The sequence below is a fragment of the Ictalurus furcatus genome, chromosome 5, assembly GCF_023375685.1.
Source record: "Ictalurus furcatus strain D&B chromosome 5, Billie_1.0, whole genome shotgun sequence".
Classification (NCBI taxonomy): Eukaryota; Metazoa; Chordata; class Actinopteri; order Siluriformes; family Ictaluridae; genus Ictalurus; species Ictalurus furcatus.
Window position 1 is genome coordinate 16,741,254 of NC_071259.1, and position 13,321 is coordinate 16,754,574.

General features: G+C 38.1%; 2 long non-coding RNA genes and 1 pseudogene across 2 annotated transcripts; all 3 read left to right on the forward strand.

The window, feature by feature from the left end:
- The first annotated feature begins 325 nt into the window (after positions 1–325).
- LOC128607771 (uncharacterized) lies at positions 326–4,072 on the forward strand. The gene is made up of 3 exons (XR_008385963.1): positions 326–1,239; positions 3,339–3,508; positions 3,936–4,072. It is a non-coding gene; the product is annotated as an uncharacterized LOC128607771 (long non-coding RNA).
- A 1,079-nt stretch (positions 4,073–5,151) lies between these two features.
- LOC128607769 (polyadenylate-binding protein 1-like 2) lies at positions 5,152–7,795 on the forward strand (annotated as a pseudogene).
- A 2-nt stretch (positions 7,796–7,797) lies between these two features.
- Positions 7,798–9,492, forward strand: LOC128607770 (uncharacterized). Its single transcript, XR_008385962.1, has 4 exons — positions 7,798–8,108; positions 8,546–8,679; positions 8,790–8,828; positions 9,018–9,492. It is a non-coding gene; the product is annotated as an uncharacterized LOC128607770 (long non-coding RNA).
- Positions 9,493–13,321: the final 3,829 nt, after the last annotated feature.

Below are 13,321 nucleotides of genomic sequence, written 5' to 3' on the forward strand. Positions count from 1 at the left end.
CAGTAATAAACTGAATAAAGTGAATATATTATGTGTTACAATCCTTCGCTGTAAAAAAAAAACAACAATAGTATAAGGTACAATTTTCGCAGTTGTATTAGAAAATTAGCTGGTAACTGAACATCTTGGAGAATCTTGCCACAGTTTCTCTTTTATTGCATGCAAAACCCAACAGCTTTCATTATGTTTTTTTCTTTTTTTTTTATTGACATACAAAAAATTTTCTGTAACATTCCTTTCTTTTTTGTTGGAAAAGTTTGACTCAATAATGCAGAAGTCATAAAATAAACATCTATGTCAAAATTTATAGTAAAAAAAGGGGGAGCCTAAGACTTTTGCTGAGGACTTGCATGTTTCCTTGTATATGGCAGTGAGAGATAAAGGCTACTTTCTGACAGAGTGATTCTGCACATGCTCTGATATGTACAGGGGTACAACATACTAGATTGTACAACAGTACCTCCCCACTTCTAAGGTCTACAACTTCTACAATATTAATACAATATTAATTAATTACACCTCACAGAGTGTATTATACATATGACAGAACACTTTTAGCTAGTAAAATATTTTAAATGGCTTTTCTGATCACCTAGTAATCATTTCTTATTCAAGTTTAGCACATAGCAGTACATAGCAGCACATAGCAGTACAGTGTGAGCGTGTGAATTTTCTGGATGGTGTGTGCATAGAACACAGGAAAGATCAGTTGAGAACTGTCTGGTCTTGCATAGGAAAATCTCCCATAGTACCTGGCAGCAAAATCATAGTGGCAATCATTAATATCCTTTTCATGTTTCAGCTTTAATTGAAATAGGAGTTTATGGATTCACTGGAAGACTGCAAGCCATCTTCATGGTTTTTAAGTGGTACCATCCTCTGTAATCTAATTGATCTTTAGGCTATGTAGCTTGCGGGGGCAGTGGGGCGCATTGTTAGGTATGATTATTGTCACGTAATGGTTAAGGACAGTGTACCTTGTGTGCAGAGTGCAAGCAAGGACTCTGGCATGACTAGCTACAGCATAATTAAAAAGGAGAGCCAGAAGGTAACAAAGACATGAGGATGCCTGGGACATAAAGTGGCCAGCCACAGTTCAGAGCTATGCTGATCTTTATATAACCTTCTCCATCTTTTTTCCTCCTAACAACTTCATCTCAAAGCTTCATGGGCAGTTCCTTGGTGCTCATGATAGCAGGATTGATCTGATCTGATGTTTTAGCTGTGAGAACTCCCAAGGTCAGTGATATTTATTGTACACCCATGCAATTGGATACAGGTGGATTTGAACTTAACACAGATGTACCTTGTTTAACATGTGTAATGTGAGTGCTTAAGAAAATTACATACTAGTCCAAATTTTGACTGTTAAAAGAAAGCATGTTAATAATTATCAATTAAACAGTTATTTTAAAATAATTCTGAGAACATCTAAAATATTTATGTAATTTTATATCTGTTGAGAGAACACTTCAAAAGGAGCAGAAAAAATCCTATTAGGATGGGGGTTGGATATTCCAGGGCTATAGGTGAAATGTAAAAAAGTAAAAGACATCGCCTTCCCAAACTTCAACTGTCCAGTTTCAGTGAGCCTGTGCTGTAACCTCAGATTCCTGCTCTTGGGGTGTAACCCAGTGTGGTCCTCAAGGTTTTATGTGTTGTGTATTCTGAGATGCTTTTCTGCATAACATGGTTGTAAAGATCGGTTACTTGACTTACCATAGCCAAGTTTCCATCCATTTTTTTTATAGACAATGTTTCCATCCAATTGGCCTTTTACCGCTAAAAGGGTGTGCATGATGACGCCATCCTTAAAAAAAAAACAACTAATTGTCACATAAGTTTTGGTGTATCGCAAAAGAAATCTGCCCTTGAGCCGTTTCCATACATAAATTTGTGTATATCACAAATTGTTTACCTTTTGCATTCCACATGTCCTCAAATCTTTGTCAAATGGAGAGAGTATTGAGATTATTAATTCAAATTGGCTGGCTTACTTTCATTTTAATTTCACAAATAATTGCAATTATGTGAAATTTCAGAATGGAGCAGTTGCTTGTCTGATAGGGCTCCAAGTAACTGCCCTTAAACGATGAAGCCCATGGGTCTGGGAGGTAGTGGTGGAGAGCTGCGCCCACATCGCAGGTTGTCACCGACCACCGGTTCCAACCTGAAAGCGGATTGACCTTGGCCTGTACAAGCTGGCAACCTGTACCGCCCTTAGAAAAAAAACCCTACAAGAATCCTGCAGGAATATTGTGCAGATATCCTACAGGATTTTCAGCTCATTTTCCTGTACAAATACCTGCAGGAATTCTATGAAGGAAAAAATTATATGCAGGCAGGTCCGGATTAAGAATTCAGAGCCCCCCGTACACCCACCCACACACACACACACACACACACACAATCAAGGTTTTGAATTATAGGGTACTCTTTGTTGGAAACACCTTTAGCTTATACAGGATTCACACTGACAGGTTACCGCCTATGATCACAACCTGAAGGACAATATCAACACCTGTAGGTATTCTCCATCATACAGGATTTACACCACATGATTGTAACGATGCTTTCCTGGACCAGCAGCAACAATAAAAAGACATTTCCCTGTGCAGTGTAGCCTAACTCACACACAAACACACATACACACAATCGGCAGTCGATCGTTTTGAGTGAATTACTCAACGACGCTCAAAGAGGCTCGTCGACACATCGCCGAAGGCATCACCGACGCCAGACAGATATTTGGCATGCTATATATCTGGAGCTGTCGGGTGACTCCACATCCTGTGGTGTGAAAAGTGTCGTCATTGGCAGTGACTGCTGCGATGAGCTACAGCCAACGAGAGAGCAAGCTATGGGGTGAGGTCACCGTGAGGAAGGGAAACCCAAGAAACATATGGCAGAAGCATAAAGGGAAGAACTGTACAACTTTTTAACATTCAAAGAAAATGACAATGACGAAGAACACACAGCAAGAAAGAAGATGGCAACAAGAAAAGTGTGGATACAAGTCATGGAGCAAAGTTTAATTTAACTTTGGCAGGAGCATGAATGCCTGTATGATGTCTCCCACGAGATACACCACAACCGGCCTAAGAAAGAGAAGAGGTGGACAGAAATCGCAAATGCTCTTCAACAGCCAGATGAGCAAAATATATTGATACAGTAGGAACTAACATAGGGTAATAGTGTTCCGTACACTTTTCCGTATTCCATTTTTGTACTTTTGGGGTTTAAAGCAGCTTACATGTCAGGACAACTGCTCCATATTTGCTTAACACATGCATAACAACTGACAACAATGCATTTTTTTTCTTGTTTTTCTCCTTCAGCTGAAAACGTGTAGACCAGGGCAGTATCCCTGTGAATGCAGGTTTCATGATTGATGAAACCAAAACATAGTGAGATTGGCAGCAAAGCCTTGACACCTAGGCAAAGGTGGAGCCTCCTGGTTAAGGATTTCATCAAAGCCTACATTGTTCACCGTCCATCTCAAACCACTGTAAGTTATACAGTCTATAAAACAGATTGCAAACATGTACTGATGAGGTGCACCCCTGAATTTTACACCGTGCTTGTAAGAGCTATACAAAATGCAACTGTACATTATTACATATGTACTATGCTCTGTAGACTAAATCTGAATTTAAAAGATCATGTGATCAAATGTAACTGCAAAATTGGTTCATTACTATTCCTATATATTATAGGCCTTTGTTATAATACTTAAAGTTCTTTAAAAATATTGTTTTATTATTGAAAATGTTTGTTTTGTTTTTTTCTTTTGAAAGATATTTGTGGTGTGCTGCAACAACAATTATTCATTAAAGATAATTACCACAATATTTGGTTCATTCTCTACATAATATGGATTGCAATAACGTCTGAATATCCATCTATCCATTTTCTGTACCTCTTATTCTACACAGGGTCATGAAGAGTCTGAAACCTATCCCTGGGAATTCAGGGCACAAGGCGGGGGACACCCTGGACGGGGTGCAAATCTATCGCAGGGCACAATCACACCCACACACACACCTACATGCACACACACACACACGCACACACACACACTATGGACAATTTAGAAATGCCAATCAGCCATCACTGCATGTCGTTGGACTGGGGGAGAACATGCCCAAAGCACGGGGAGAACATGCAAACTCCGCACACACAGGGCAGATGCGCGATTAAAACCCCCAACCCCGGAAGTGCAAGAGAAACATGCTAACCACCAAGCCACCCTCATCTGAATATATTAAACATAATTTTTCGTTGTTCATTAATGATAAGGTTTCCATGATACAAAAAAGTTAGCAGCAGTTAGCAGCGTTTAGCAGCAGTGAGCAGTGATTAGCAGCAGTTAGCAGTGATTAGCAGCAGTTAGCAGTGATTAGCAGCAGTTAGCAGTGATTAGCAACGTTTAGCAGCATTAAGCAGCGATTAGCAGCAGTTAGCAGCGATCAGTATTTCTCTTGTACATTACCATCTGTGGTAAGTAGCCTTGTAATAATTTATCAAATAATCTTTTTTCTTATATTTTAATAGTTAAATGGGTATTCTGAACACTTTAGACTGTTTTTTATTTGTTTTTCTGTAATTTTATTATCGTACTGAGTATGGATGCACCGAAATGAAAATTCTTGGCCGAAGCCGAAACCGAATATAATGAAAAACTTGGCCGAAGGCCGAATACCAAGCACGTTTTTTCGTGTTTTTTCCATTTATTTTGCCATTTTTTTCACCATTGCATAAATGAAATAGTCAAAATGTGCTTTTTACTATTTTTCTTGCTTTTCAAAGGAAAAAATCAATTACAAAAACTACAATTTCAAAATATTTATTTAACACTGAACATTTTTTTTCATTCCAGCAGGCATAGGCTACCAACAAGGCACAATATAACTTTAAATAAATAAATGAGTAAAATAAAAATATTTTTATGTGGTCATCTTTGATCCCCCCTTGAATAGTCGATGTTAGGCCTATAACTGACTGCTGAAAGAATGGAACACTCTGTAGTCTACAACAAAAAAGTGCATTAAAAAGTGCATTGACGAGAGTGCAAAAAATGGTTCTATTCGGTTCTATACGGCTGATTATATTCAGGATATATACCGCTCGCGTCCCTGTACACCTCGCGGAGTATTATAGTAGATATATTGTATTTAGATACGTTGTTAATGTTCTGTTCCTTAATAGATTTAGTTAGTTTAAACTATAGATTAGTTAATTTAGTTCACACTGGTTTTTCCGCTCCCAGTCCATAGTACTAGTTCATGTTTCTTGTTTTGTGTTTTGACCCTGTTTTCTGTGATCGTGACTTTGATTCCTGCTTTGCCCCGTTTATGCCTGTTTGCTGATCGCCCGACCCTTTGCCTGTCTTGACTACGTTTTTTGGATTACGATTTGGATTTGTCTGCCTGCCCTTAAATAAATACGTCTTTACCTGCACCTGCTTCCATACTTTACTCCCTTACGTCTCTTGACGTGACAGAATATTCCGGAACAGAAACAAAACAAACACACGTGTCCAGAGTAAACATCCGAAGAGCACGTAGCTTGTGCACGTACCTCATCGAGGTCGTGACATTTGCGCGTCTCACTCTGGTTGCTAGGCTATTTGGTCGCGTCATCAAACATGTCATTATTCGGTCAAATTCATTCTGCCTGTTCACTTATTCGGCCGAACACAGAAAATGCTTTTTTTGCTATTTTCGACCGTATAATTTCGGTTGCCAAACATTCGGTGCATCCCTAGTACTGAGAAATGTAAGAACGTTTAGTCCTTTATGTTTTAAGATTTTTCCGATATCCAAGGAGAAAAGTGTTTTTATTGTACTATACTAATGTTTGTCTATTTAAAACTGTAGGTTTAGTGCTATTGCTTTCCTCCATCACTGAGGGTTTGATTGATTTATTATTTATTTTTTAGGTAGAATGAACCGTAAACTGATGGCCACACTGTATGTGGGTGATCTGCACCCCAATGTGATGGAGCCTATGCTTGCAAAGAAATTCAGCTCTGCAGGCCACATTCACTCTATCCGGCTCTGCAGGAATTGGAAGACCCGCTCCTCACTCGTCTACGCTTGCATCAACTTTCAGCAGCGGGCCGACGGTAATACAAACCACACAGGACACTGGAGATCACTGTTCCATACACTATTTCTACATTTTATACCAGTTTTATAGCCTACTTAAGGCTACGTGTCTAATTTATGTTTTATTTGACTGTTTTATTACACGGATAAGGTCAAGTTATGTGCCTTATAATGACATGAGGTTTTGTTGAAAATTTTTATGAGTTATTAATTTTTACGAGTTATTAGAATAAATACTTCAGTTAAAAGTGCAATTAAGCTAATTAACCAAAGCATTTTCATAACCTTTCTTACCCATCTTTACCAAAGGTGACAATAATTCTGAAAATGACTTTACCTAGCCTTTTTAATTGAAATGAAGGAGCTGTAATTAATTTTGTTCCCTCAGCTGAGCGAGCACTGGAAATGTTTCATCTTGAGCTCCTTATGGGACGGCCCATGCGCTAATGTGGTCTCAGAGGGTTTCATCTCTGAGGAACTCCAGCAATAGATACCTGTTCATCAAGAACTTGGACAAGTTGATTGACACCCTGACCCTTTTTTACACCTTCTCATTCTTTGTGAAGGCCCTGTCTTGCAAGGTTCGGGCTTTGAACTGTTTGGATCTGAATAGCATCTGTATAGCGTGATTAGCATGCTTTTTATACTAAAGTCCTGTATTAGTTCTGTTTATTATAAATTGTGTGTTGACATGACATGTTTCTCCTATGGGTTGTAGGTGATGAGAAGGGGTTTAAAGGGTATGACTACATCCATTTTGAGACTGCTGAGGCAGCGGACTTGGCGATGAAGAGGCTCAACGGCAAACTGTTGAATGGCCGTGCAGTGTAAGCCATGTGTAAATTACTACGTTTTAGCAGCCTGGGTTCTAATGTCAGGGTTCTTTTTACTTTTGCTCTTTTGTGTTTAACTAATTCAATTTGATTTTTATTGAAATCCTTATATTGTTGATATAAAAGTTCTGTTTGGTCATATGAGGTAATTTCAGCCAACATTAGCTTGCAATTTTGGTGGCATAGGCATAAAGACTAACAGCAGTGTTTAGATAAAGACTCTAAGAGCCAGGCCTATGTTGTGTTACAGCTTCATTGAACACTTTAAGTCCTGTGAGGAGCGCGAGGCTGAAGCAGGCTGCTGGGGCAGGAAGCTGGTATACATGGGTGTGGCCTAGCAGACAGAGAAATGTCAGGCTTACCCTGCCCATCAGAACAGGCAGAGGATGGCGAGCATGCATGTCAATAACATACAGAACATCTACCAACCCATGGTGTACACATTAAAAAGATTCAATATATTGATATTGCAGTTAAAGGGGTCACTAGCTGCAAAAGAATGAGAACCACCTCTAGCTACCTCAAGTTACCTCAAGAGGCTACTGCTAACTGGATATAGCTAACTGCTAGCTGTGATGATGATCTGAGAGAAACAAGATGAAATAAAGTGTTTTAACTGCTGTGTGTATCTGTGTGTTACAGGCTCAGAACCTGGTTGTCTCTTACACCCCCAGCCAGAAGGTTGAGCCCCACCCGGATCTGCTCTGGACTGCACAGACCATCCAGCCACAATGTGAGTCACAGCTGTCTGATTGTATATCAGTATTACATTTGTCATACAGTGTGTGTTCCAGTCTCTCCACGGCTGCATAGTAGCTGAATAGTAATACTATAGCAGGATATGGTTTAGGATGAAGCCTGTAATTATGTCTTTGTTTGGTGCTTTTTTCTGTATGCAGATGTCCAGAATATACCTGATGTGGTTCAACCTGCACCGGTGCATCAGCAGACCGGTGGCACTATCACAACAGAAGTGCCATGTTTAAATGAAGAGTGTATAAGCATCACTACATCAACATCTACAGATACTGTTCCAGTGGCAGACACAATGCCAACTGTAGAAACAGTTTCGCCTGTAGATAGTGTCTCAGCTGCAGATGAGGTTCCAGCTCCAACTCAAGCTCCAACATCCATCAGTGAAGTGCAGCAGGACAAGGACACAATGGTAAGAACAAAGCTCTAATTGTGAAATTATAATTTTGAGACATAATAATGTTTGCAGAATGTACCCACATATCCACCAGTTGGGAAACGTCTGACTATCCACATGTTGGAGTCATCTCCTGTAGACGACCAGTTCCAGATGGCGCATGAGACTCATACTCATATATGTATACACACACACAAACACACATAAATATGGCTCATATACACTCCTGCTCTGCAACTCAGTGATTTAATGCACTTTATTTTACTTCCGATTATGGTTTGGGGCGTGTTTACTTGTGTAAAGCTAAAACTCCTACAAACTTTCAACTCCTCTTGCTTCTGTTACACAATAACAGTGTATAGAACGAGTCTGGCATCTAAGCCCCACTCATGTTACATGATTTGGATGGCTGGCACCATTCACTGTTTCTCTCTCTCTCTATCTCTCTCTAGATGATTACATGTTACTTCTGGTTGAGGAAATCCACCCGACTCAGGCTAACAAGATCACCTGGATGCTTTTGGAGGGTGTGAACAATTTTGAGATCATGGACATGATTGGATATCCTGAGCTCCTGCGTACCAGGGTGAGCACAGACGCACATAATATTTTAGCAATTATATTGTTAAGTGCTTGTAGTAACAAATATATATTCAAGCAATATACAAAGTGTTTCATATCTGATTCATACTTCAGGACATGCTCCTGAAGGCCAGGGAAGCTGGTTACAAGCAGGTGAGGATTCTTTATGAAAACTGGACATGTGCTGATAATCGGTTATGTGACACACAAAAATATTTCATATTTAGATTTATCATTACAACAGAGTTTACACAGGGGTAAAAAGTTCCATTAACAAAGCAGACACACACACACAGACACACACACTGTGTAGACTAAAATCACTCTGCATTTCTATTTCAGGAAACCCTGTATATGTTATTTAACAAGAAGAAGAAGAACAAGAACAAGAAAAGAAAGAATCAATAAACACTGCAACTAGTATTGCACATATTATTAAGTAATTTGGGTCTTGATTATTGTCTTTTATTTAGAATTTAAAGATTGTAAATAAATTAGCTCCAGAGTGTTAAAATCTTAAGTATTAACTGAGAAGAATTAACGTCGCAGAGTCAAAACTCAGAGATTAAGTTGTAAAAGGCTGAGTTAGATAAAGAACAGAGGTTTGACCTGATTGCTGAGACTTCGTCAGAAAAGGGGGAATATTCTTCAAATAGTGTCTTGTCAAATCTGAGAATAACTTCTCTAATAGACCATGAGCACCCTAGTTATCTCAGAAATCTCCATCCATCCATCCATCTTCTACCGCTTACTCCTTCTTCAGGGTCGTAGCTCAGAAATCTGAAATGATCTTAAATCTGAATGTACATAACATTATGTTGGGGACTTCACTAGGGATTTATGAATGGGGGGGGGGGGCTACACCTCTTTTAGGGGGGTCTGGGCATACCCCCCCTCCCCCCAAAATATTTCAAACCACCAAAACATTTTTCTATTCATGTATATTTTAGAGTAACAATGGGTGTAAAATCTATAGAGACAAGGTTATTTTTGGTCAAGGTATACCTGTCTCATAATTTGTGTTAGAGACTGATCTGATATGACTTACTTAAATTATATAAAAATAAAGAAATTCCACAAAGAACAAAGAAAGTCCACTTTGTCCCCATCCATTCAACAAAAATGGCAAAAATGGCTGTACTATGTAGTCAAAATACTTTTTGGATTTTATTTAGAGAAAGTGAATGAGACGTTGAGTGAGTAATCAATCTTTGTTAATTATATTAACTACTTTTACATGGGCAGTTATAATCGAGTTACTGTGTAGTCGAGCTACAGTCTTATTTGTCTGTCTGGGTATACAAGACACTATGTGTAATCGAATTATTGATACGGTTTGGTGCGGTCCCTTCCGTTGCACATCACCTCTTGTAATGATCTGGGAGTATGTCCCTTTTAGACCAGGAGGCAGGGGTGCAACTGCACATTTGCTGAGGGGTATGCAAGATCAATGTTGTTTAATGAGATGTGCTGAATAAAGACATGAAAGATTATAATTGTTTCTGTCTTGTTATCTTTAGCACATTGTGTTTGTCTATACTTGTGATGAAATGAAATTTTATGACCAATTAATGCAGAAAACCAATTAATTCCATATAGTTCACATAATTTTTCTTGCCACTGTATATTCTATCCCCTAACGCTAAACTTTATGAATTTCTATGTTTCCTTGAATTTCTATGTAATCCTTCATTTAGTATGTTTTTTAAGCATTTTCTTTTTATAGGTATGCTTAAGTGTTTGTTTATAGCATAATTATATGTGTATAATATAGAATAGGCCTAGTGAATAGTCTTCGTATATAATAATGTGCATATATACTATGAAATACTGGTTAAAAACAACCATATATATATATATATATATATATATATATATATATATATATATATATATATATATATATATATATATATATATATATATATATATATATATTAAAGTCCTTAAAACAATTAAAAACAATTAAACTAAAAGATATGGTAGATCAGGTCTTTAAGACACATCTTTTTTTATGAACAGCCGTATACGGTTTTATTTGCTGAACAGTCAATTATTAATTAAATTTGATCTGCACCATTATTTTCAATAGAAAGAGAAGCAGAAAAAAATGCTTAATTGTTCCAAATGATTGGTTCTAAGCAACCTCTCTATCACAAGCAAGTCAATGACCTCTGGAATTATTCAATTACATCTGGATGAGGTAATAATTTAGTCACACCATCCACATTCACAGGTTTCTGATATCGTGTTTGACTGCGCGCTGCAAGACATAACCAGCTCATCTGCATTAACAGAGGATGAGGCATAAAGCCCAATAACTGGGTTGTGTTTGGTGGGAGGCTCAATTTTAACAATCTCCTCAGTTTCTCTCAAATGTAAATCAAACGCCCATTCACAAACATACCGTAATACTCCGAAATGAACTGATTTTAACTTGAATCACTTTGTCCTCTCAGGCAACAATGTTAAATGTTGATTAACTTCAAGGCTTACAGTGATCAAAATGATAGGTTAAGCTTACCATCTTTGTTTATTCACATGCTAAATATCTGGAGCTGTCAGGCGACTCCACATCCTATGGTCAGGCCTGGATTAAGAACTCAGAAGCCCATGGGCACAATGTCTTGTATGGGGGCGTTTGATTTACATTCGAGAGAAACTGAGGAGATTGTTAAAATTGAGCCTCCCCACCAAACACAACAGGGACGTGCAGAAGGGGGGCCCTGGGGGCACAAGCCCCTGTACCTTTTCTAAATTATTTAAAAGTGCCCCTTTCAAAATTAATTAAACAATTATATTATGTAAAAAGCATTTGAATTCAAATTAACATGAGAGTGTGCACAAAACAAGAGCAAATTAATCACAAGAAAGTCAGAGAATTTTCCTATTTATTTGTCCGACTCGAGTCTGCAGTCATATAGTCTTGATGTCATAATAAAATTAGCCGTATTTGCTAGTAAGCGAGCCAATGTTTGCTAACCGCTGTGTGTAAATAATAAAACTAGCAGTGTTTGCTAGTAAGTGAGCTAACGTTACCCTAACCTCTATGTGAATAATAAAATTAGCCCTGTTTGCTAATAACCAAGCTAATGTTGCACTAACTGCTATGTGAATAATAAAATTAGCCCTGTTTGCTTGTAACCGAGCCAACGTTGCGCTAACCTCTATGTGAATAATAAAATTAGCCGTGTTTGCTAGTAAGCAAGCTAATTTAATAAAACGGGACTATACCTCTACAGACACACAATGGATAGTAACAGTTGAATTTGTGCATTCGATTATCGGCGCAACAATCCCTGTGTGACGTCATCCCTTTGAATGGAATCTTTTCTTGAAATAGATTAATTTACTGTCCCTTTCTGTAAACTACATAGTTACGCCAGTACATGCGAGCATGTGCACTCTGAGCCAAGTAACGTGAGAAAATGGCACTTTTTAATGCATAAGTAACTGATGCGCTGCTTTAAATACAAATGTAGTGTAATTAGTTACTTTAGTTATCAGTCACACAATAATGTAACACATATGCTTTTTCTGAGTGTGTGCGAGATACTGAGAGATAGCAGGTGAGTGGTACTGTACGTCTGCAGACCCAATTTATGAACAGTCCACTGGGAATTCTCCTGATCAGCCACTCTGGTTATGCCCTGATGGATGGATCAATTCACTTTTTTTTTGCATGAATGCCCTATTTAAGTATCTACATAGAACTTATGAAAAAAAAGATCATGTCGACACTTTTTAAAAAAATCAGTTATATATATCATTTGCATTTCCATCAGCTAGATCAGTAAACATCTCAATGCGCTAAACTTTCTATCGCAAAAAAAAAAAAATAAAACCCTTGGATGGAAATGTAGCTAAACAGCTAATAATTTTTGGTTCCCAGAACATACCTTTTTATGGTTTGTTTTTTAGTTAGCCAGGAAAGTTTTCTTTATGGCAATAGAACATTATTTTTAGATTTGAAGAATGGTCCCTTAACATTCTCTTAACGTTCCCCTAACATTCTCTAAACGTTAATCTAACGTCCCGTTAATGTTCCAATAACGTTCTCTTAACATTCCCCTAACTTTCTCTTAATATTCCCCTAACATTCTCTTAATGTTGCCCTACATTCTCTAAATGTTCCCCTGACATTCTCTTAACATTCTCCTACATTCTCTAAACATTCCCATAACAGTCTCTTAACGTTCCCCTAACATTCTTTTAACGTTCCCCTAACATTCTCTTAAGGTTCCCCTACATTCCCTTAACATCCCCCTACATTCTCTTGATGTTCTGCTAACATTCTCCTAATGTTCCCCTAACATCCTCTCAACGGTCCCTCTACAATCTCTTAACGTTCCCCTACATTCTCTTGATGTTCTCCTAACATTCTCCTAACATTCCCCTAACATTCTCCTAATGTTCCCCTAACATTCTCTTAACGTTCCCCTACATTCTCTTAATGTTCCCCTAACATTCTCTTGATGTTCTCCTAACGTTCTCCTAACATTCTCCTAACATTCTCGTAACATTCCCCTACATTCTCTTAACGTTCCCCTAACATTCTCTTAACGTTCCCCTAACATTCTCTTAACATTCCCCTACAGTCTCTTAACGTTCCCCTACATTCTCTTAATGTTTCCCTAACATTCTCT